A 27050-nucleotide genomic window follows, 5' to 3' on the forward strand; every position below is an offset into this window, starting at 1 on the left:
GTATAGGTAAGTTGTTTTTTTCCCCCTCTGGGTTCTTTTAATATTTTTAAATTTATCTTAGATTTTCTGGTATTTGAAAATGATATTCCCAGATTTTTGGTCTGATATTTGAATATTATACTTCTGGAATTTTTGTTTGATGTCTGACATTAATTTGGGCAAATTGTCAGTCACTATTGCTTCAAATGTTGGTTCTATTCTTTTCTCTCTTTCTTCTTGTATTCCTATTGTGTGTAATTACATATTTTGTTGTTGTCCCAAAGCTTTTAGATATCCTGTTTAGTTTTGTATTTCCCAGCTTTTTTTCTCTTTGCTTTTAGTTTTGGAAGTTTTGATTATCACCTCCTCAAACTCAGATTCTTTCCTTAGCAGTGTCTAATTTACTAATGAGCCCATCAAATGTATGCTTCATTTCAATTATGGTGTTTTTTATCTACAGCATTTATTTTTGATTCTTTGTTACAGTTATCATCTTTGTGCTTACATTAGCCATTCTGTTCCTGCCTGTTGTCTACTTTTTTATTAAAGTTCTTAGCACGGGAATCATAGTTTGAAAAATTCCTAGAATGATAATTCCAACCTTTCTGCCATATCTGACTCTGGTTTGATGCTTATTCAGTCTCTTTAAACTGTAGTTTCTTTTCCTTGCAGTATGCCTTTTAATTTTGTGTTGAAAGGTGAACATGATGCACTGGGTAAAAGAAACTATGTTTTTTTTTTTAATAAGCCCTTAGCTATGTGTTGGTAAGCTGAAACGGGAAGGACTCATTCTATGATTAGGTCTCAGATTTTGGTGAGCCTGAGCCCTGGACTGTGAACTTTATCAGTGCTTCACAGTCCCTCACCCCATGACCTTAGGTGGAACAGGATGGCTGAAGGTGGCTGGGGTTATTTTCCTTCTTCCACGTGGAAGATCAGAGGGAGCTGTAGTAGGGAATTTCCTTTCTTTCACACTGAAAGATAATGCTGCACTGCAGTTAGGCACAACATACATTGTTATATCATGCTTTTCTTTATGCTTTGTGGATATTGCTCTTGTTACAAATTGAAGGTTTGTGGCAACCTTGAATCAAGCAAATCTGTTGGCATCATTTTTTCCAGCAGCATGTGCTCACATCATGACTGTGTCACATTTCAATAATTCTCACAATATTTTAAACTTTTCATTATTATTATAAGTATGGTTTATGGGACCCCAAAACAATTACAACTGTAACATTAAAGATCCCTGATCACAGATCACCATAGCAGTTATAACAATGAAAAGATTTGAAATGTCATGAGAATTACCAAAATAAGTTACAGAGACATGAAATGAGCATATACCATCTTATATATAATAATAATGTACACAATAAGATGGTAAACTTAAGTGATAAATGTTTTGTGTGTTCTGACTGCTCAACTGGCTCAACTGACCAGCTATTCTCAAATTCTCTCCTCCTTGAGGCTGTCTATTGCCTGAGACACAGCAATATTGAAATTAGGTCATTTAGTAACCCCACAATGACCTATGTGTGTTCAAGGGAAAGGAAGAGTCACAGGTTCAAGTGTTGAAGAGTCACTTGAAATCAAAAGCTAGAAATGATTAAGCTTAGTGAGGAAGGAATGTTGAAAGCTGAGATAAGCCAAAGGCCAGGCCTTTTGTGCCCTGTGAATGCAAGAGTTATGAATGCAAAGGAAAATATTTAAAAAAAATTAAAAGTACTGCTCTAGTGAACATATGAATGGTAAGGAAGCAAAACAGTCTTATTGCTGATATGGAGAAAGTTTGAGTAGTCTGATAGAAGATCAAACCAGCCACAACATTCTCTTATGCCTCAGCTTAATCCAGAACAAGGCCTTAATTCTCTTCAATTCTGTGAAAGCTCAGAGAAGTGAGGAAGCTTCAGAAGAAAAAATCAAATCTAGCAGAAGCCAGTTCATGATGTTTAAGAAAATAAGTTGTCTTCACAACATAAAGTGCAATGTGAAACAGCAAGTGCTGATATAGAAGCTGTAGACAATTATCCAGAAGATCTAGCTAAGGTAAATTGTTGAAAGCTGCTACACTAAACAACAGATTTCCAATGTAAACAAAACAGCCTTCTGTTGGAAGAAGATACCATCTAAGATGTTCCTAGAGAACAGAAATCAATGCCTGGCTTTAAGGCTTCAAAGGACAGCTTCAAACTCTCTTGTTAGGGGATAATGCAGCTGGCTACTTTAAGTTGAAGCCAGTGCTCACTTACCATTTTAAAAATCCTGGGACCCTTAAGAATTATACTAAATCAGTCCTGCTGTACTCTATAAATGGAACCACAAAGTCTGAATGACAGCACATTCATTTGCATCATGGTTTACTGAATATTTTAAGCCTACTGTTGTGACCTACTGCTGAGAAAAAAAATGATTCTTTTCAAAATATTACTGCTCATTGACAATAAACCTGGTCACCCAAGATCTCATCTCTGAGGTAGATGTATAAGGAGATTAATGTTGTTTTCATGCTTGCTAACACAACATCAATAGCCCATGGATCAACAGTAATTTCAACTTTCAAGCCTTCCTATTTAAGAAATACTTTTCATAATGCTATGGCTGCCATAGATAGTGATTCCTATGATGAATCTGAACACAGTAAATTAGAAACTTTCTAGAAAAGATTCACCATTCCAGATGTCAATAAGAACATTTGTGATTCATGGGAGGAGAAGTTTGTTTCAAAATGAGTTTGAAGCATTCAAGATGTCAGTAGGGAAGTCACTGCCGATGCGGCAGAAATAGCAAGAGAACTAGAATTGGAAGTGGAGCTCAAGGATGTAACTGAACTGCTGTAACCTCATGATAAAACTTGAACAGATGAGTTGCTTCTTATGGATAAGGAAATAAAGTGTTTTTTTTCTGAGATGGAATCTGCTTCTGGTGAAGAGGTTGTGAATATTGTTAAATGACATCAAAGGATTTAGAATATTATATAAAGTTAGTTGATAAAGCAGCAACAGAGTTTGAAAATATTCCAGTTTTGGAAGAAGTTCTACTGTGGGTAAAATGCTATCAAAAAGCATCGCATGCTACAGAGAAATCTTTTATGAAAGGAAGAGTCAATTGATGTGGCAAACTTCATCATTGCCTTATTTTAAGAAATTGATACAGCCACCTCAAACCTCAGCAACCACCACCCTAAGCAGTTATAGACACAGAGGTGAGACCCTCCACCAGCAAAAATATTACGGTTTGCTGAAGGTTCAAATAATCGTTAGTATTTTTTAGCAATAAAGTATTTTTATATTAAGGTACATACATTTATTTTACACTGAATGCTTTTGTACATTTAATAGACAACAGAATAGTGTAAACATAACTTTTATATGTACTGAGAAACTGAAAAAAATCTTGGCAATATTTTCTTTATTGTGGTGGTCTGGAACTGAACATGCGATATCTTCAATTTGTGCTTGTATTTCCCTTTCTCAAGTTAGGTTAAACTATGATAAAATCCCAGCAGGTTACTCGGAGGGCATGCTTTTTTTAAGAAGAACAGAATGTTCTGGTGTTTTCAACATCATTCTTTTCTCCTCCCACTTCCAGAAGCATGAGAGGAAGTCTTTATGATATTCACTTAGAGGCCTTATAGAGCTCTTCCAAGTAAAACTCATAAAAGTGCAGGATTCCCCCATGACTGAGTCTCCTTGGTGTTTTTACCTCTTGGAAGTTTTAACTGTCAGAATATTGGTATTTTCTGTCTCACATAACATAAATTCAGAAGCTATTAGGATACTCATATAGGTAGTTTTAATTTCAGTTCAATTCCTTAAGTTTTTCCTCAATTGGTTTGGGTCTGTTACACATGCTTAATTCTGGAGATAGCCTGAGGTTTTTATGGTTCATACAAAAATTAGGCAATTCCCCTCTTCATTTTTCTCTTCTCAGATTCCCGTACACTTTCTAACCTGCATTTTTCCCCTAGTTCCTCTGTCCAGAAACACAGGGTTTCTTTCAAAGTTTTAGGCAGACAACAGTTGTTCTGCTCAGCTACTGGATTCCACCCTTGGGACAAAACCTTGATAAAATATGAAACAAAAACAAAAACAAAACAAAATAAAACACAAGTAAGTTATACCTGTAGGCTAATTTCTCCAAATTTTGACTCTCTCCTATAATCTGCATAATTTACAGAATTGTCAGCTAGTTGTTTATTGCATTTTGTTCAGAGTTTATAGTTTTCAACAGCAAGAGAGTTGGGCTGTAGTGGGCTTACACAGTCATAGGAGTATTGGCTTTCCCAAGATACGAACGTTTGAAAAGTTTTCATTTCTTATGAAAAATGTATACCAGAGGTGTCCAATCTTTTGGCTTTCCTGGGCCACATTGGAAGAGAAGAATTGTCTTGGGGCACACATAAAATACACTAAGACTAATGAAAGCTAGTATTTTAAGAAAGTTTATGAATTTGTTTTGGGCCACATTCAAAGCCTCCTGGGCCTCATGTGGACTGTGGTTCATGGGTTGGACAAGTTTAATGTATACCATTAAAGAGATAAGCATGGTACTTGCTCTTGCCTCATCTTCCAAATCCCTAAAATTGGTACAATTCTATTATCTCACAGTTAAGTCTGAATCCTCCTTGCTCTGTCTTCTCTGTGGAACTTCTTTAATTAAGAAAGAAAACAAAATAAGCTATCACTATTTAAAAAAATTAACATTATATGTTTTCTATCTGGATTTTAAAATATAAAGGTGTGTTCACTAATTATTTCTCTAAATACTATCTTTGTAAATGTGTAGAAGGTCTTCCATAAAATATGAACTTAGCAAGCAGAATGTTGGATGTGAGTAGGCACAGATGATAACATAATATTTATTGTTTAATTGAGAAATAAAAGATGAAGGTAAAGGTATCACACAGTATCTAACACGTACAGGTATGGTTGAATGAAAAAGATTATAATAATGATGAAATGATGATAATTTAAGTATTTGCATTTTAAAATCACACACGTGGTAGTTAACAATGTTGACTCTGGAGTCAGACAGCCCTGGCTTGAATTTTGGTTTTGGAAATTAGCCAGCTCTGAGATTACAGACAAGATATCCAGTCTCCCTGTTACCTTCCTCATCTGTAAAATGGAATAACAGTGCTATGCATCCCATAGAGCCGTTTGGAAATTAAATTAATGTTTGTAAAATACTTTAATCTGTGTGTTGCAGTATTGAGTGTTTTATGAGTGTTTGCTTTTTTTCTTTTTAATTTTTTTTTGAGACAGAGTTTCACTTTTGTTGCCGGAGTGCAATGGCATGATCTTGGCTCACTGCAACCTCTGCCTCCCATGTTCAAGTGATTCTCCTGCCTCATAGTCCAGAGTATCTGGGATTACAGGCATGCACCACCATGCCTGGCTAATTTTGTAATTTTAGTAGAGACAAGGTTTTACCATGTTGGCCAGAGTGGTCTCAAACTCCCGACCTCAGGCAATCCATCCACCTCGGCCTCCCAAAGTGCTGAGATTACAGGCATGAGCCACCGTGCCTGACCTGTTGGCTTTTTTTTTTCTTTCTTTTAGAAAAAACAACAACAACAGCAATACACCCTTTTTTCATTTATTATTGCTGAATTTAAGTGAAAAACACAGATATGGTTAACATAGGAGCCACATTTGGCTTTGTAAAAGACTCAGGTTTGTAGTTTATTATTTTAAAGAAGTCTTCAATACCTGAAGGCAAAAGCAAAATGCCATTCGAACGTGGTACTTTATCACTTACTCTTGTTAGAGTAGCATAGAGTCAGCAAAAGAGAAAAGCAAGGAAGCTTTGAGTTTACTTATGGGTGTTAAGTTTAATTCTTGTCTGTAGATCTTTGGTTCGCATGTGCATTTCGCAGTGTAGCTGTGGCTTTTTAATTATTGAAAATATTGTCTGGAATCTGTTTCATGATTAATTTTTTGTATAATGTATTAAAACAACAAAATTACTTTCTAAAATCAGAAATTAATGTACAATTTTAACAGAAATAAACTGGACAACAAACATTAGGTAAAAATGTGGTAGACTTGATATTCAAAAACAATCCAAGTCCAAATTCAGTGTGACACACAAATTCAATGCACATTAGTGTGAAAATCTCAGGGGATACCACACACCCAGGTAAATTAGAGTTTTGTAACAAAACTAATATAAAGCCTCACTGCATTCACAAACATGTTGAATCTCTTTACTATAGAACAATATATGCAGTTGTTCTTTCTAAAAGGAGGTTTTATAGTTTTCGTGAAGAAATAGTCAAATGTATTTACATGATAGTATCTTTTAGATGTATTTAAAACGTAATATGTTTTTATGGCAATAAGTTTAGCATTTGTTAGATTTTATTAGACTGTGTTAATAATCAATTATTTACCAAATTGAGATTCCATGTAACAATTTTTCTCTTTTAATTGTTGTTTTTAGGAGATATTTAAGTTCCATTACTGACCACTTGTATCAGAGTAGACAGAGCCACGACTTTGATGTAATTCTTTTTTGAGAGTTATCCTTAGCCAAGACTCAAAAGCGCATCTGTTTTTGGCTGTTTTATGTATAATTACATTCTTTATTGCTGCACACTGAATTTGTCTGTCAAGTGTAGTGAAAAACAGCAAACAAAAATGTGCCACATTATTTATGACCAAGCTTCAGTGATTCTGTAGGGATGAATTTGAAATGGATTTTCTCAGTTCTCCTTTCTAGATGCTACTGTACTTTACTATACAACAGCCTCAAGGTATCCTGTTGCCAGTCCGACCATCTGGAATCAGATCAGCACCATTGTATTGTGATATGCAAATAAAGTCTTGACCTTTTGTTATAATTTTATATTTAGTAGGATTTGTGGCTAAAACTGTTTCAAGAAACTCAATGACGCATTTAAGGCAAATTTAGATTTCTGAGCTCTATAGAGATCCAAAGTACCACTGTTTATATAGGATGCTACTTGTCCTCTAAAAGGGGCATTGCCCTGTTTAATTTGGATTTCTGTTTTGCTGATTAGTGCATCATTGGATTAGCTACTGCCAGCAATGCACGATAGTGTTTCATACATTTTATGTTTCCTATTCTACAAATATTGTCTCTGTATTGATGACCTTAGTTTTATTTCCCCCTTTTAAGGTCTATTATTAGCCTGCAGTACTTTATTAACTTTTCAAAGAAGAAATCATCTTACATTTGCATTCTTGTTTGTCTGTAATTACCAGGTTGTTTTAGAATTACCTATTAATGTACAGCTTCCTTATTGGACTACGTATTTCTTGAGGGCTGGATTTTTATATTCCATTACTTTACCATTCCAGGAGCAACATCAATCCCAAAGTTTTTCATGGTGTTTATAGTTAATAAAGATTAGTAAATGCATGAATGAATGCTTTACCCAGAAATGGCTAAGGCTTTGTTAGAAGTATCAGGGAGAATAAAGGGTTGGGAAAGCTGTAAGATAGCGTATGTTATTCAAAAGCTAGGTGTTCACTTAAGTTGATTATTCTCTGTTGAAATAAAATAAATATTATGTGTCAATTGTTGTGCTTAAGTAAGGGATATAGAAACATAGTTGTAATAAAAGACTTGTGTTACATAATAAAGACATAAAAATATTCAAGGGGGGAATAATAACTAAACCCAGATTAATAAAAATAAAAGGACATTTAAAGGTGAGAACACATGTAAAAGATGAACATTTGTAATAAGCCCAGCAGTTCTGAGAAATGTAATGTGGTTTGGGGGCATTTGGGAGGAGACCTGGGTAAGTGTGTAAAAGCCCATTTGTCTTTTATACCATACTAAGGTGGTTGAACTTTAAACTATAGGCTATGAGAACATTCCTTAAGTAGAGGAATTAAACATTAAGGTTTTTTTAGAATTCTTTTTGTGACAGTGAAGGAGCTAGTTTAGAATTGGAAGAATCTGACTTAAAAAAAAGAAAACATGAATTGTTGAATATTGGTTCAAATAAAAGATACTTAGAGTAGAGACAAGGCCATAGCAGAATAAATGGAGAAAAGGGTCTTATTTTCAATATGGAATAGAACTGGTAGGTCTTGGGGACTGTTAGGATATGAGAGGTAATGGGAGGGAGGAACTTAATATTTTTGGCCTTTAGCACATAGGTAACAAATAGGTGATATTTACTTTTTACATATACAAACTGTTTAAATTTGAGCTGAATGTAGAGGACTTTAACTATCTTTCATATTACTTATGAACTATGTGTTTTAAACCATGCTTTAAACTAGTAAAAGGCTGTGGGACTATCCTGAGCCAAAGAATCATTTCACCATCTTTTCTATACTTCTTGAGTTTTATAGTAAACACACAGTTAATGTGAGATTGTTATTAGCTAAAAGAAGTGTAATAAGAATATTGATATAGGGAGGAGCCAAGATGGCCGAATGGGAACAGCTCCAGTCTACAGCTCCCAGCGTGAATGACGCAGAAGACAGGTGATTTCTGCATTTCCAACTGAGGTACCGGGTTCATCTCACTGGGGTGTGCCAGACAGTGGGTGCAGGACAGTGGGTGCAGTGCATCATGCATGAGCCAAAGCAGGGTGAGGCATCACCTTACCCAGGAAGCACAAGGGGTCAGGGAATTCCCTTTCCTAGTCAAAGAAAGGGGTGACAGATGGCACCTGGAAAATCGGGTCACTCCCACCCTAATACTGTGCTTTCCCAATGGGCTTAAAAAATGGCACACCAGGAGATTATATCCCGCACATGGCTCAGAGGGTCCTACGTGCCCACGGAGTCTCACTGATTGCTAGCACAGCAGTCTGAGATCAAACTGCAAGGTGGCAGCGAGGCTGGGGGAGGGGCACCCGCCATTGCCAAGACTTGATTAGGTCAACAAAGCGGCCAGGAAGCTCAAACTGGTTGGAGACCACCACAGCTCAAGGAGGCCTGCCTGCCTCTGTAGGCTCCACCTCTGGGGGCAAGGAACAGACAAACAAAAAGACAGCAGTAACCTCTGCAGACTTAAATGTCCCTGTCTGACAGCTTTGAAGAGAGTAATGGTTCACCCAGCACGCAGCTTGAGATCTGAGAATGGGCAGACTGCCTCCTCAAGTGGGTCCCTGACCCCCGAGTAGCCTAACTGGGAGGCATCCCCCAGTAGGGGCGGACTGACACCTCACAGGGCCAGGTACTCCTCTGAGACAAAACTTCCAGAGGAACAATCAGGCCACAGCATTTGTGGTTCACCAAATGCTGTTCTGCAGCCACTGCTGCTGATACCCAGGCAAACAGGGTCTGGAGTGGACCTCTAGCAAACTCCAACAGACCTGCAGCTGACGGACCTGTCTGTTAGAAGGAAAACTAACAAACAGGAAGGACATCCACACCAAAAACCCATCTGTACGTCACCATCATCAAAGACCAAGGTAGATAAAACCACAAAGATGGGGAAAAAACAGAGAAGAAAAACTGGAAACTCTAAAAATCAGAGGACCTCTCCTCCTCCAGAGGAACACAGCTCCTCACCAGCAATGGAAAAAAGCTGGATGGAGAATGACTTTGACGAGTTGAGAGAAGAAGGCTTCAGACGATCAAACTACTCCGAGCCACAGGAGGAAGTTTGAAGCAATGGCAAAGAAGTTAAAAACTTTGAAAAAAAATTAGACGAATGGATAACTAGAATAACCAATGCAGAGAAGTCCTTAAAGGACCTGATGGAACTGAAAACCAAGGCACGAGAACTACGTGATGAATGCAGAATCCTCAGTAGCCGATGCAATCAACTGGAAGAAAGGGTATCAGTGATGGAAGATGAAATGAAGTGAGAAGAGAAGTTTAAAGAAAAAAGAATAAAAAGAAATGAACAAAGCCTCCAAGAAATATGGGACTATGTGAAAAGACCAAATCTACATCTGATTGGTGTACCTCAAAGTGACGGGGAAAATGGAACCAAGTTGGAAAACACTCTGCAGGATATTATCCAGGAGAACTTCCCCAATCTAGCAAGGCAGGGCCAACATTCAAATTTAGGAAATACAGAGAACCCCACAAACATAGTCCTTGAGAAGAGCAACTCCAAGAAACATAATTGTCAGCTTCACCAAAGTTGAAATGAAGGAAAAAATGTTAAGGGCAGCCAGAGAGAAAGGTCGGGTTACCCACAAAGGGAAGCCCATCAGATTAACAGCTGATCTCTCGGCAGAAACTCTACAAGCCAGAAGAGAGTGGGGGCCAATATTCAACATTCTTAAAGAAAAGAATTTTCAACCCAGAATTTCATTTCCAGCAAAACAAAGCTTCTTAAGTGAAGGAGAAATAAAATACTTTACAGACAAGCAAATGCTGAGAGATTTTGTCACCACCAGGCCTGCCCTACAAGAGCTCCTGAAGGAAGCACTAAACATGTAAAGGAAAAATCGGTATCAGCCACTGCAAAAACATGCCAAGTTGTAAAGACCATCAAGGCTAGGAAGAAACTGCATCAATTAATGAGCAAAACAGCCAGCTGACATCATAATGGCAGGATCAAATTAACACATAACGATATTAACTTTGAATGTAAATGGGCTAAATGCTCCAACTAAAAGACACAGACTGGCAAATTGGATAAAGAGTCAAGACCCATCAGTGTGCTGTATTCAGGAAACCCATCTCACCTGCAGAGACACACATAGGCTCAAAATAAAGGGATGGAGGAAGATCTACCAAGCAAATCGAAAACAGAAAAAGGCAGGGGTTGCAATCCTAGTCTCTGATAAAACAGACTTTAAACCAACAAAGATCAAAAGAGACAAAGAAGGCCATTACATAATGGTAAAGGGATCAATTCAACAAGAAGAGCTAACTATCCTAAGTATATATGCACCCAATACAGGAGCACCCAGATTCATAAAGGAAGTCCTTAGTGACCTACAAAGAGACTTAGACTCCCACACAATAATAATGGGAGACTTTAACACCCCACTGTCAACATTAGACAGAACAACGAGACAGAAAGTTAACAAGGATACCCAGGAATTGAACTCAGCTCTGCACCAAGTGGACCTAATAGACATCTGCAGAACTCTCCACCCCAAATCAACAGCATATACATTCTTCTCAGCACCACACCACACCTATTCCAAAATTGACCACATAGTTGGAAATAAAGCACTCCTCAGCAAATGTAAAAGAACAGAAATTATAACAAACTGTCTCTCAGACCACAGTGCAATCAAACTAGAACTCAGGATTAAGAAACTCACTCAAAACCGCTCAACTACATGGAAACTGAACAACCTGCTCCTGAATGACTACCGGGTACATAACGAAATGAAGGCAGAAATAAAGATATTCTTAGAAACCAACAAGAAAAAAGACACAACATACCAGAATCTCTAGGACACATTCAAAGCAGTGTGTAGAGGGAAATTTATAGCACTAAATGCCCACAAGAGAAAGCAGGAAAGATCCAAAATTGACACCCTAACATCACAATTAAAAGAACTAGAGAAGCAAGAGCCAACACATTCAAAAGCTAGCATAAAGCAAGAAATAACTAAGATTAGAGCAGAACTGAAGGAAATAGAGACACACAAAACCCTTCAAAAAATCAGTGAGTCCAGGAGCTGGTTTTCTGAAAAGATCAACAAAATAGATAGACTGCTAGCAAGACTAATAAAGAAGAAAAGAGAGAAGAATCAAATAGATGCAATAAAAAATGATAAAAGGGGATATCACCACCGATCCCACAGAAATACAAACTACCATCAGAAAATACTATAAACACCTCTATGCAAATAAACTAGAAAATCTAGAAGAAATGGATAAATTCCTCAACACATACATCCTCCCAAGACTAAACCAGGAAGAAGTTGAATCTCTGAATAGACCAGTAACAGGCTCTGAAATTAAGGCAATAATCAATAGCTTAACAACCAAAAAATGTCCAGGACCAGATGGATTCACAGCCAAATTCTACCAGAGGTACAAGGAGGAGCTGGTACCATTCCTTCTGAAACTATTCCAATCAATAGAAAAAGAGGGAATCCTCCCTAACTCATTTTATGAGGCCAGCATCATCCTGATACCAAAGCCTGGCAGAGACACAATCAAAAATGAGAATTTTAGACCAATATCCTTGATGAACATTGATGCAAAAATCCTCAATAAAATGCTGGCAAACTGAATCCAGCAGCACATAAAAAAGCTTATCCACCATGATCAAGTGGGCTTCATCCCCGGGATGCAAGGCTTGTTCAACATACGCAAATCAATAAAGGTAATCCAGCATATAAACAGAACCAAAGACAAAAACAACATGATTATCTCAATAGACGCTGAAAAGGCCTTTGACAAAATTCAACAACCCTTCATGCTAAAAACGCTCAATAAATTAGGTATTGATGGGTCATATCTCAAAATAATAAGAGCTATCTATGACAAACCCACAGCCAATATCATACTGAATGGGCAAAAACTGGAAGCATTCTCTTTGAAAACTGGCACAAGACAGGGATGCCCTCTCTCACCACTCCTATTCAACATAGTGTTGGAAGTTCTGCCTAGGGCAATCAGGCAGGAGAAGGAAATAAAGGGTATTCAATTAGGAAAAGAGGAAGTCAAATTATCCCTGTTTGCAGATGACATGATTGTATATCCAGAAAACCCCATCGTCTCAGCCCAAAATCTCCTTAAGCTGGTAAACAACCTCAGCAAAGTCTCAGGATACAAAATCAGTTTGCAAAAATCACAAACATTCTTATACACCAATAACAGAAAAACAGAGAGCCAAATCATGAGTGAATTCCCATTCACAATTTTTACAAAGAGAATAAAATACCTAGGAATCCAACTTACAAGGGATGTGAAGGACCTCTTCAAGGACAACTACTAACCACTGCTCAATGAAATAAAAGAGGATACAAACAAATGGAAGAACATTCCATGCTCATGGGTAGGAAGAATCAATATCGTGAAATTGGCCATACTGCCCAAGGTAATTTACAGATTCAATGCCGTCCCCATCAGGCTACCAATGACTTTCTTCACAGAATTGGAAGAAAAGTACTTTAAAGTTCATATGGAACCAAAAAAGAGCCCGCATTGCCAAGTCAATCCTAAGCCAAAAGAACAAAGCTGGAGGCATCACACTACCTGACTTCAAACTATACTACAAGGCTACAGTAACCAAAACAACATGGTACTTGTACCAAAACAGAGATATAGACCAATGGAACAGAACAGAGCCCTCAGAAATAATGCCACATATCTACAGCTATCTGATCTTTGACAAACCTGACAAAAACAAGCAATGGGGAAAGGATTCCCTATTTAATAAATGGTGCTGGGAAAACTGGCTAGCCATATGTAGAAAGCTGAAACTGGATCCCTTCCTTACACCTTATACAAAAATCAATTCAAGATGTATTAAAGACTTAAACGTTAGACTTAAAACCATAAAAACCCTAGAAGAAAACCTAGGCATTACCATTCAGGACATAGGCATGGGCAAGGACTTCATGTCTAAAACACCAAAAGCAATGGCAACAAAAGCCAAAATTGACAAATGGGATCTAATGAAACTAAAGAGCTTCTGCACAGCAAAAGAAACTACCATCAGAGTGAACAGGCAACCTACAGAATGGGAGAAAATTTTTGCAACCTACTCATCTGACAAAGGGCTAATATCCAGAATCTACAATGAACTCAAACAAATTTACAAGAAAAAAACTAACAACCCCATCAAAAAGTAGGCAAAGGATATGAACAGACACTTCTCAAAACAAGACATTTATGCAGCCAAAAAACACATGAAAAAATGCTCACCATCACTGGCCATCAGAGAAATGCAAATCAAAACCACAATGAGATACCATCTCACACCAGTTAGAATGGCAATCATTAAAAAGTCAGGAAACAACAGGTGCTGGAGAGGATGTGGAGAAATAGGAACACTTTTACACTGTTGGTGGGACTGTAAACTAGTTCAACCATTGTGGAAGTCAGTGTGGCAGTTCCTCAGGGATCTAGAACTAGAAAACCATTTGACCCAGCCATCCCATTACTGGGTGTATACGTAAAGGATTATAAATCATGCTGCTATAAAGACACATGCACACGTATGTTTATTGCAGCACTATTCACAATAGCAAAGACTTGGAACCAACCCAAATGTCCAACAACGATAGACTGGATTAAGAAAATGTGGCACATATACACCATGGAATACTATGCAGCCATAAAAAATGATGAGTTCTTGTCCTTTGTAGGGACATGGATGAAGCTGGAAACTATCGTTCTCAGCAAACTGTCACAAGGACAAAAAACCAAACACTGCATTTTCTCACTCAGGTGGGAATTGAACAATAAGAACACATGGACACAGGAAGGGGAACGTCACACACCGGGGACTGTTGTGGGGTGGGGGGAGGGGGGAGGGATAGCATTAGGAGATATACCTAATGCTAAATGAGGAGTTAGTGGGTGCAGCACACCAATATGGCACATGTCTACATACGTAACAAACCTGCACGTTGTGCACATGTACCCTAAAACTTAAAGTATAATAATAATAAAATTTAAAAAAGAATATTGATATATTATTTAAATTATTGTTTAAGTAAGTTTTTTAAGACCTTGATGTTTTTAAAGCATAAACTACTCTGTTTATGGTTTGACTGTATATAGTTCTTAGAAGAGTGGCAGGTATATAGTGAGTGCCAACTAAGTATTGTCTATTATTATAACTATCAGTATTACTTGTTCCTTGGATAATTGCAAGAGCCTTTTAATTGATCTTTCTGCTTTTGCCATTTCATCTGTTCTCTAAGCAGCATAACGAGAAAAGCAAGTCTATTTCTTTCAAGTAGCACCTGGCCAAAAGAACAAATGAATGAATGAAGTGTGCCACCTCTTTGCTCATAATCTTCCAGTAGCATTTTATTTCATTTGTGAAGTTATTCCAATAGTCTGCAGGATCTTATGTGACCCATACCACACCCTCTGCCTCTCCTGTTAGAGTTTATCAGTGTCTCCTCTCCATGTTGCTACCTGTGGATTGTTGGTTCACAAGGTGTCCCTCACTTGAATATATTAATTAATCTCTTGCCTTGGGGCTGCTTGTGCCATGGGGCCTGGACATTCATTAGTCCTTCTGCCTGGAAAGCTCTCTCTTAGATATAGCATTTTTTATTTCCTCAGTTCCTCAAGTGTCTCTGTCTCAGTGTCTCTTAATCAGTGAAACTTTCCATGATTGCACTTTATAATAGAGTATCCTACTTTCTGACATATATTCCCTATCCTTTATTACTTTATGTTCTTTACAGCATTTATTACTTTCTGGCATACTACATTATTCTTATTTTGTTTCTCCCTCTGGAATATAAGCTCCTAGAATGCAGGAGCTTTGTGCTGTGTCCACAAAATCTAAAATAGTACCTGACATGTAATACTAGTATTTTTTAGTGAATGAATAAATATATTTTCTAGCACTTATTAATTCAAAGGGTATAGGTCATCTATAGCAGACAAGGAAGTGGGAAGCAAGATCTGTTACCTTTTTATAACCTTTTAATTAATTAAATTTATTTGATGCAATAGAGCCATATTGGTAGTTATGCTTTAGTAAGAATCCTTGTTTAACATTGATAACATAGAAAGTATAAGATAAACGTACAGTTTTTTCGTAGTGTTTTATCCAACTTTTGGCATTTTCTGTAGTACTTGGTAAGCAGATGTTGAATTAGAAGTACGTTCAAGTAATATAAGACACTGCTAATTTTCTCAAAGCTGGTTTCTTAAGTTAGTTTTGGGATTCTGCGCAATATAAGGGCTGTGTGGGAAGTAGTTATGTCTGTGATTATATGGTTTCCCTCATTTTTTCCTTTGAATTATGGTTCAAATGCAATCTCTGATGCATTTTTCAATTACACTAAAATTCTAAGCATTTTGGCAACTTTCCTTTACCACAGAAAACAGTTGAGAAAAAAAAATCATTAACTGTATGGGGTGTTTGGAAAAAAAAAACTGGTGAGAGTTAATGCCTTGGCAAATTCAGAATTCTAAGTAGACAGGAAGCATAGGTTTTCAATTAATCTTCTGATTATGGTAGTTACTTCTTAAGAATTTTATGCCACATTTAAGATTTAATTTCAGCCTTGTATATGCCATCAAAAACTCTGCCAAGAGCTACCAGGCTTTTCCTGAAAGCTCCAATATCAAATGTGAGCAGAAGTTTTAGGGTCTAGGGGCTATCTTATGAAAATATTATAGAATGTTGTTAGGCTATTTATTTTACACTGGCACATACTAGGCTACTTACCTAAATGTATTTTTATTTTCTTTCTATTACATTTTTCCTCATGTGTTTGATTTATAGAATAATGACTTTAAGACTCCTGAAACTGGAACTTATTTTTAGAAAAATTATAACTAGAAGTCTGCCACTTAAAGGTTTGTTTTCCTTTAATTGACTCCAAACACTGGAATAAAATATCTTATATTTGTATATACTTTACAGTTTATAAACAGCTTAAATCTATATTAGTTGTGTTTAGAATTTCTGAGGAAATACAAGTAATAGTATTCTTCATTTACAGGTGTTGAAATAAAGTCTTTCAGTGGTGAATAAATTATTGGCCAGGAGATCCATTTATTGATCATTTATTGAGTACTCACTATGAGAAGGCCTAGTCCAGGAACTGTGAAAATCTCTGACAACAAAACTGAAAAGTCCCTGCTCTCAGGAAGTTTATATTCCAGTGAATTTAATTGAACAAGATAGATTGACTGGTTAAGTAAGGAGCCCAGGCTGTAAACTATACCTTTTATTGTCTTGTAGAGATGCTATACCTTCCTGACATGTGACACACATACTGGTTATTCAAATCCTTAAACTTACTGTTTGGTCATCCAGATATACATATAAAATATATATTTCATATATATGATGTATTTAATATATATCATATATATTTCACATATATGATCTATTTCATATATATGATGTATTTCATATATATATATATTTATATACATGATACCAATTTCTATTTTAGGTCTTCAAGTAGATGGTGTTTCCCCAACTTCTCATATTCTTTTGGGTTCACTCTGAGTTCCCACAGAAAACAGAACTCTCCTCAGGTAGTTTCAGAAGTTTGAGCAGGGAGGCTGGGAAATCTAGTAATTAGCATTACCTTCCTGAGGACTAAAGGGGCAAGGGGAATAAATACTGGTACAGTGCTCAGTGAGGAGCTGTAGTTCTGTAGAAGTACTTTCTAGCAGTGTCAATAGTGATAAGGGTCCCAGACTACTGCGACAAGCTAGGAAAGTATGGGGGTAAACGATGCCAACCTTTTTCCCTTCCCAACTTCCAAACTCCTGGTGGTAGCTTCCATGTCTGTCCCGGAAACCAACCTGCGGGAGAGTCTGGTGATGCAGACTTTAGGGGTTAGATTCTTGCAGGCACAGAGTAAGAGACAGAAATGTTAGTAATAGGAATTGGGGTGCCAACAGAGAATAACAAGTATTCCTTTATTTAAAAGAAAAACTGACCACTTTCACATAAATAATGCCAGGAAATTCTAGATAAATCCTCTAATTTTCTCAGGTGAAAGTTATTTCAAATTTCTTATATCTTCATAATTGGTATATAGCTGGTAGTAAAGAAATATGTGTCTCATATCTTATTTATTTGTGTATAATAATCTGAATAACCAGTCTATAAGTATTTGAGAGAAGGTTTATTTTCTTCCTATTCATAGTGTCGGCATGATACTTTGCCTCCATAAATATTTATTGAATTAATTGATAGATGAATGATTGGTAAACAGTCAAAGACAAATATTCTCAAAGTAACCTCGCTGTTAAAATCCTTGTACAAGTTAGAATTATAAGTTATAGGAGAAATATAATTACTATCTTATTTATAATATATCTTAGCCTATTAACTTGTTATAATACATACAAAAGAAAACATTTTGTTTTGGGAACAAAATATAGCTTTTCCTAAAATAACGAACCTATATTGTTATACAACAATGTTGTATAACAGATTGTTTTTGCCTTCAACCAAAATACAGTTTTTCCAAAATATACCCATATCAGTAGGGAATTCTCGCTTTCAATTTTGAGCAAGCCTTCCATCGTTTACTGTTCAACAGATATTGCATGTTCAAGGCACAAACTGACTATATTTTGTAGAGGAAACAGGTTTTCACATTTGACACCAAAACATAATTTTTGTTTCAGAATTTAAAAAAATAAAGGTATGCTGATTGTATTATATATATGCATACTTTAAAAGTCCTCTCTGAATTACATACTTTATAAAGTAGCTGATTTAGATTTAAAGAGACTTCAATTCTCTAAAGAATGAATGTATCATTCATTGTTATAGAGGATTGCAACAGAGCAAAAATAAGGGACTATTTTTAAAAGACCTGTTATTTCTGGGATAGTACCACTTTATATAAAATTAAAATAATAAATATATAGAAATGCAATTACCAATTATTTATTTTTATTCGCCGACAGGTATTTTCTCTGAGGGACTTAGAACAGGCACCAAAAAAAAAAAAAGGATGATGCTAAAAATTGATATGTAAAAAGCTGATACCCAAATATCTGGTATTGTGTTGGAGGAATAAACGTGTCAGTTCAACTGTTAACTCTTTATGAAATAGTGAAAATAGTCTATAATTTCTTTCATATTCCAAAAATAACAATTACTTTAAAAATAAATCTAAAATTTACTGCCAAGTTAAATACTATGAAATAAAATGTAAATGTCAAATTCTAATGCTAACTTTGCGAAACAGGCAGTGAAAGTACTACCTAATGCAAAGGCCATATTTGACCTTCACAATGATATTAATTATATGAACTTGTCTTTTGAGTCTAAGTGTTAAAATAAAAGTTAATCATTATGTGTCAATTCAAAATAAAAATATAAAAATTGAAAAGCACATTAAAAATAAATACTGATTAAGAATTTATCATTAATAATTAGCATTCAAATTGAGATGTGCTCTAAATGTAAAATATACATAATCTTTCAAAAACATGGTAGGAATAATAATTAATAGCTTTTATGTTAAATACAAATTGAAATTATATGTTTTGAATATATTATGCAAAATGTATGATAAAAGTTAAAGAAAAATTAAAATATTACATACTTGTTTCCTTACATATGAATAATTTTTCTCAAATTGATTTTTTAAAAAGAGATCTCAAAATGATTTTCATTTTGTTTTAAAATCCTCTTTAGTATTTTAAATGTTAATTTCAATCATATTATTTTGGACAACAAATGTTTTTAAAATGTATCAGATGAATTTATTTTAGGAGGGGGATCAAACTGTGGTAACATTTTAGATGTTAATTATTTAAAGAAACATTGATATGAAGAATCCTTTTGTAATCTGAGAATCATCTCTAAGTATTTTTTAGAATTGTAATTTAAATTTTTACATAAGAGTTTCCTTAAATCAACAAGGAATTAAACATGTTTAGTCTTGATTCACGTTAACATAAACTGATAAAATGAAACAAAGAATACAAAAAAGTATATAATCTGAGATTATCAGGACATATACTTTAATATATATTTTGAGATTAATATCAGAATATGTACTTTTTGAACTATATATTTGAACTCTGTCTATATATAATATATATAATTGGAATATATATAAATGTATACACACATAGTTCAAATATTAGGGGTATGTTTTTCTAGCATTGTTTTCTATTGTTGACATGAAGTAGGATTACAATATAACTTTATTAAGATGGAATTAATGATACAAACAAAATTATTTTAATCTTTTACTAGCACAATAAAATGTATTTTAAAAATAAGACTATTTTATGGATATTTCTTAAAAATTTGTCCTCTTTAAATTCTTTATTTGTAGTTGGAATGATGCTTTTTTACATTTCTTATTTTCTATTTTCTCCAGTGGGCTGAGGGGTGTCTATGATGATGATACTGTCAGGTGTATAACTTCTGATTACCCTGTATTCTAGCTACTTGCCAAATTAAATCAGCCAATATTTCTACATTATCTACTTAATACCAGACCCTGGATATAGTCAGTTATTACTTTTGTTATAAATAAAAAAAATCCATTTCGTATTTTTTTTCAATTGAAATGACCTTTGCTCTGTTACAAAGACAGAACTTCAGACGAATTAAAAAAAAACCCTAGTATTAACTGATTTATATTAGTTTTTTAGGGCTGCCATAATAAATTGCCACAGCCTCAGTGGCTTAAATAACAGAAACTTATTTTTTCAAAGTTCTGGAGGCTACCAGTCCAAGATCCAGGTGTTGACAGAGTCGTTTTCTTCTGTCCGAGGGTTCTTGCCTTGGCTTGGAAATGGTTGTCTTCTCCCTGTGTCTTTACATGGTCTTTCCTCTGTGTGTGTTTGTGTCTTACTCCTTTCTTAAAGGAGACCAGTCAGATTGAATCAGGACCATATTAGTGGCTTCGTTTAACCTTAATTACCTTCTTAAAGACCCTGTCTCCAAATACGGTCACAATGTGAGGTATTGGGAATTAGGATTTCAACATACAAATTCGAGGGGACACAATTTAACCCTTAGCACTCAGTCTGGGCAAGCTCATCCTGTTCTTGATAAACAATGAAAAAAATAGGTATAAGATTGCTACAGAAAGAAGTACGGACTGTCATATCAAAGGGAAATTTTCTGCCAATTATTACTGATTCTTGAAACTTGGTTTGGTTTCAATGATGCAATCTGATAGTCTGCAGGTTTAGGAGAGATACAGTTCAAAAGTAAATAAAAGTTACTTTCTTAAGTGATAAACTGAACTTACTCCAGAAATGACTGTTAGTTATTGTTCTACTTCTTAGACTTAAGAGATTGATCCTCCAATTTTTTTTCCTTTTAGTGTGGTTCTATTTGAGTAAATGGCTTTGCCATCCTACCATTGCTTACTTGAGAAACTGCAGAATTGCTCTACGTTCCTCTGTAACACTTTGCTCCATCTTTCCTTATCATTCTCGTCTCATTCCATCATCAGCATCCAGTCAGTTTCCAAATCTCACAGATATATTTTTTACTAATATATGTACTGTCTGTTCCATCTACTCCATGCCTAGTATGGCTGACTTGGCTTCAATTCTCAACACTTTTATTGAAATCAACTCCTAATTGATTTGTCTGACTCCAAACTGGCTGCTTCCAAATTATCCTCCCTTTTGCTGTCAAAGTGATTTTTTAAAAATACAACATTGATCAATCTATTTCATTGATCAGAGTCCTCAAATGACACTCAAATGACATCTTTTGAGTTTCAGTTCACATGCAAGGCTTTTCTTAAATTGGTTCCTAACTTAAAAATAAATATCTACTCTTTACCCTCACTCTTTATCATCACCATATAAGTCCTTCCCTCTAATGTGCTGCATTATATATACTTCTCTCTCTCTCTCTCACTCTCTCTCTTTTTGGAGAAAGAGTCTGGTTTTGTCGGGCAGGCTGAGTGCAGTGGCAGTGGCGCGATCTTGGCTCACTGTAACCTCCACCTCCCGGGTTCAAGCGATTTTCCTGACTCAGCCTCCCAAGTAGCTAGGACTACAAGCATGCGCCACCATGCCCGGCTAACTTTCGTATTTTTTTGGTGGAGAAAGGGTTTCACCATGTTGGTCAGGCTGGCTTTGAAGTCCTGACCTCAGGTGATCCACCCACCTCAGCCTCCCGAAGTGCTAGTATTACTGGTGTGAGCCACTACACCTGACCTACGTCTCTGAATTCGTCATACAGTTTCATCCCTCAAAAGTTTTGTTTAAGATGCTTTTTAGGTTTAATGCTATTTTACCTCCATCCCCTTCATTAGGCTAACTCCCATTTGCTTGTAACAAATCATCAAGATTTTTCCAAGAACCGTTTCATAAAAATGTTCATTCTCATTGAGATACCTGTATGTTGCAACTTAATGGAGACAAGAATGAACTATAGGAAATTTGGAATCTAGATGATTTTATGGAACAAAATTATAGCTGTGTGATTTACTCTAGCATTTAGGGACATGAAATATCTAATCTTAGATATTTCTGTAGTTTAATAAGGTATATAGTCAATCGTTACAGTGTTATTTTCCAGATCTTACAAAAAATTGCTCTCTTAGAATAAAAAACTTTAAATGTTAATATTAAAAGTTTAGATCTTGCGAGATTCAGAGTAGAATTGAAAGCCTTGTGGAATTGTGCAGTCACCAGTTGTTAGATTAAAATGTAAGAGAGAAGATCATTTTTCAGTTATAATTGAGCACTGATTCAACATCTGTGTTAACTATTTTAGTTATATCTAAATTTCTTCTGCCTTTTTTGTGATCCTATTAAGTTCCAAACACATAATCCATCTACAAGTCACATTATTCAATCAGATGGAATTGAACAAGACAGTATCACAGGCTGGTTTTTCATTGCTCATTCTCTAGAGACAGCTGCTTTGCTGTGCAATTCAGTGGATGCTCAGGATGAGAACTAACATAAACCAATCACTGGTTGGCTTCACATAAGACAAGGAGTTCAATCTGAAATTCAGATCCTTAACACTAACACATTGACATGTGACCTTAAGACATTAGACCAATATTATTTACCATACTTTTCCAATAAATGTGATTCTTTACACACACACACACACACACACACAAAATCTAAATGTATCTTTACTTGTGTATTTCTTAGACCATTATGTAATTACATTCATAGCACAGAAAATTGAAACAGCTATGCCTTATATAGACTTTATATATATATAAATACAATTATATATGCAAACCAAAGTAAAAAATGAACAAAAAAAGTTAGCATATGTGCATTATTTGTTTGGTTTTAAAAGTATGCTATTACTTATATAATTTGATTTTGATAAAAAATAGTGAGATCCTTTTGCAATGCATGTGACATTCACAAGAACATCATTTCTGTAGACAGTTTCTATATAGTTTTCTTACATTTTATTTGCTCTCACACGACACCCATACTGTCTATAGGCAAACACTATAGCATAAACCCAGTTGACACAGATGGAGATCACAAAGTAATTGCATCAACTGTACCTTAATCTTGGTTTTGTGGACCATTAAAGGAGGAGGATGCCTTGTATGCTAAAGATGCCAGTTTTACTCAATAACTTTACCTTTTTTAGCTGTGAAAATTTTTATGGCACTATTGAATCTAAATATTTATAGTTCATTCAATCTGTAACAATGCACTTGTTTACAGTGTCTTAAAACATGTCATATGATTAACATAAAACACTGTAAAATGCCTTCTGGGAAAAATAGGACTGTAAGTTTTTTATTGAAATTTTCCAGTTTCTTTCTAGTATATTTTATGACTATTAAACACCTGAAATAAGAATTTGTATTGGAAAAGTTGGCAGGATTCCATTTAGTCAAGTTAGGACTGTAAACAGAATTGTAATTATTTAAACCAGCATTATTTAAAAATATATATTATTTAAAAGTACTATAAACATACATGATGCATATATAGATATATATTTATATTATATATAATATATATTTATATACATAAGTATATATATATATACGATAGCAACTTTTTTGTTTTTCAGCAATAGATTCACTTGATTCATTATAATTTGTATATAATTAAGCATGGCATTCTAGAATTTCTATCCCTGGAAAGGAACTTAGCTATTATCTCTCAGTGCATTCATTTTACAAATGATAAATTAAGTGATGCAAAATTCCAAGTAGTTAATGGCAAAGCTAGGAGAAAATTTAGGAAGCAGAGTTTCTAATCAAACCCCTCAGTGATTCCATTACTCAGTCATATTGTCATGTACTCAATAGTGCCTCCTTATTTGTTTTAAATATTAATAATTTTGTATTCAAATTTCTCTTTGCTATTTTTCATTTATAACAATTCAGGTATGGTTACTCAGTGTTCTGAATTGTTCAGTTGGAATTTGAGAAATACTATCAGTATATTTTAAGAACTTGTATTTATTTGCTATGTGTCTATTTAAAATTAGTAGGTATTAGACAATATTAGAGATGCTCCTACTTAAAAATAATTTACAAAAAAGCTCAGAAACTAATTTTATTATCAGTTATTTATATTATCTCATGACATGTAAAAATAAGTATTTTCAAGTTTAGAAGTACTAATAATACTTATGATGATTTTAAATATGGTTGTCTAGATGAATATTTTCTACTTTTGCTTTATGTTATGCTTCATCATAAATTAAAGAAGATGTTTCCTTATTTGGGTGTTACTAGGACATACTAGCATATTACATGTATTTTTAAAGCACTATTTGAGAGAGTGAATGAATTAAAAACGATTAAATAAAATGAGTTAAAAACTTGCATAAATATAGCACAATCTGAGATATCAGTGGAGATATTTCTGAAGTCCACAAAATTTATTATGAAGATGAATAAACATAATATTTCATTTATGTCAGCACAATTTTTATTAGTGGATGTGTGTTTTTGAGTCATTTTTGTGATGTAATGTTGCTCATTTTTGTGGTGATAATGAGACATTCTAGATGAAGATTAACAGGTAGTTGGCAATAAGAATTTAAATGTCAAAATATGGATCAAAAGGGGATCAGGTTAAAACACTAAAAAGAAGATTTAAAATGAGATGCCCATAAGGAGACTTGAAAGGCTCAAACATTAATCTGATCATCTAGGATACCTGTGTGACTGTCCAGGAAAGACCTGAGGAGAAGGCCCTGCTATTTCAAATATGGTTGACTTTGAGGATCTACCTAGCAAAAAGTGAGAGCTAAGACAGTGTTGTAAACTGTAGGAATGTTGAAAGTGTTTGCCAAGGCACACAGAAAGGCTCTTGGGATACTAATTGGTTCCATTCAATTCCAAGATTTAAGGAAATCTCACTCTAATCATTTACTGATCATTAACCTAACCAAACAGAGACCTCGTTGGCCACAGGCAGCAAAGACTACTTACTTACAGAATTACTTCAAGGAAATCACTAAATGAACAAGCACTAACAACTACAAAGAAAAATAACAGTAGGCCTGGCGGAAGGGGAGGATAGTATCTGATTTCAGGGTTGTTATTTAATATGTTCAACTTTCAACAAAAATACTTTCAACATCATGAGACAGCAAAAAAAAATGAAAATTATGTGCCATACAAAGTAAAAAGCAAAGCAAAACAGTTAAGAGGATCTGTCCTTGAAGAAGCACAGACATTGGACTTCCCCAACAAAGACATTAAATGAACAATTATGGTTATGTTAAAAAAAAACGTAAAAAAGATGACTAAATAACTAACAGCAAGTATGACAATGTTGTCTTACCAAATAGAAAGTAGCAATAAAGATATATACTACTAAAAATACTAAATTGTAGTACTGTAGTTGAAAAGTATAACATACAATGAAAAATTGACTAGAGAAGTTCAACAAAGAATTTGAGCTGACAAAATAAAGAATCAGTGTACTTGAAGATAAATCAGTTGATATTATCTACAATGAGAATAAGGGGGAAAAAAACCCATTAAAAAAAGTTGACAGCCTCAGTGCGGGACACCACCGAACATTCCAAAATAGGCATAATAGGAGTCCCAGAAAGAGTAAGGGCAGAAAACATATTTAACAAAGTAATGACTGAACACTTCTCAAAGTTGATGAAACACCTTAATCTACACGATCAAGACTCTCAACAACTTAATCTGATAAACTTGTAAAATCTACATCCAGATACATCATAATCAAACATCAAAAAACAAAGACTGTGAGAGAATCTTCAAAACTTCAAGAGTGAAGTGACTGATAACATATAAAGGATTCTCATTTAGATTAATAGCTGATTCCCTACCATATACTGTGGAGGGCATGAAGTAGTAGGGTAACATATTCATAGTTCTGGGGGGAAGGGGGAAAGACTTCATCTAAAAATTTTATAGCCAGCAAAACTGACTCTCAAACGCAAAGGAAACAGCGAGGTGCAGTGGCATGCTCTTATAGACCCAGCTAATTAGGAGGCTGAAGTCGGAAGATAGCTGGAGTCCAGGATTTCAATACCAGCTTTGGGCAACATAATAAGACACCATCTCTTAAAACAAAGAAAAATTAAGACATTCCCATATTTAAAAGAATGTTCACTAATAAAGTTCCCTTTCAAGAAATATAAAGTCTCTTAGATTGAAATGGAAGATTACTGGACACTAACTCAAATAAAGAACACTGGTACAGTTATCTGGGAAAGGTAAATATAAAAGATTGTTCTTGTTTATAATATTTCTCTTTTTAGATTAAAAACAAAATTGCATAAAACAATAATTATAAAACTGTGTTGATAGGCTCATAGTATGTAAAGATGTAATTTATACAACAATAATAGCTACAAGGTGGGAGGAGGGATTAGAGCTACATAAGATCACATTTTTGTGTAGGATTGACATAAAGTTAGTATTAATTTGAAAAAGGTTGTAATAAAGTAGTAATAATTCTAAGAGTAACCACTAATGAAACCTATGAGGCTATAGTAAAAACATAAGAGAAGTAAAATTTTAAAATAGTAAATATCTATTCAACTCAAAAAAGGCAGTAATGGAAGAATAATGTAATATTAATACAAAGGCAGAAAACGTAGAAAACAAACAGCAAAATAATAAATGAAAACAACTCAAATTTCCAGAAACTGATAAATAGATAAACTGCGGCATGTCCATAAAAGGGAATGTTACTTGAAAAGAGGAATGAAGTACTAACACATGGTACAACGTGGATCAATCTTGAAGACATTATGATAAATGAAAGAAGCCAGTTGAAAAAGGCCACATGTTGTATGGTTGAATTTAGGTGAAATGCCCAATTTTTACAAGGGGCCGGCAAAAGGGAAGGATAGAGAGTGACTGACACTGGTTGCAGGGTAACTTTTAGGTGTCATGAAATTTTTCTGCAATTAGTAGTGATGGTTGGACAAGGCTGTGACTGTACTAAGCCCACTGTATTGTAAATTTTAAAAGAATGGATTTTATATGTGAATTAATTAAATCCATTATAATTGATTTTATATGTGAATAGTGTGAACAGCTCAATAACTGTTATTTTTAA

General features: G+C 34.8%; 1 protein-coding gene across 2 annotated transcripts in view; it reads left to right on the top strand.

Annotated features, from left to right (window-relative positions):
- The window catches only part of COL11A1 (collagen type XI alpha 1 chain), a 230623-nt gene that overhangs the window by 47798 nt on the left and 155775 nt on the right, over window positions 1–27050 (top strand). The gene's annotated exons all lie outside the window — the stretch shown is intronic.

The sequence above is a fragment of the Gorilla gorilla genome, chromosome 1 (assembly GCF_029281585.2).
Source record: "Gorilla gorilla gorilla isolate KB3781 chromosome 1, NHGRI_mGorGor1-v2.1_pri, whole genome shotgun sequence".
In the NCBI taxonomy this organism is placed as follows: Eukaryota; Metazoa; Chordata; class Mammalia; order Primates; family Hominidae; genus Gorilla; species Gorilla gorilla.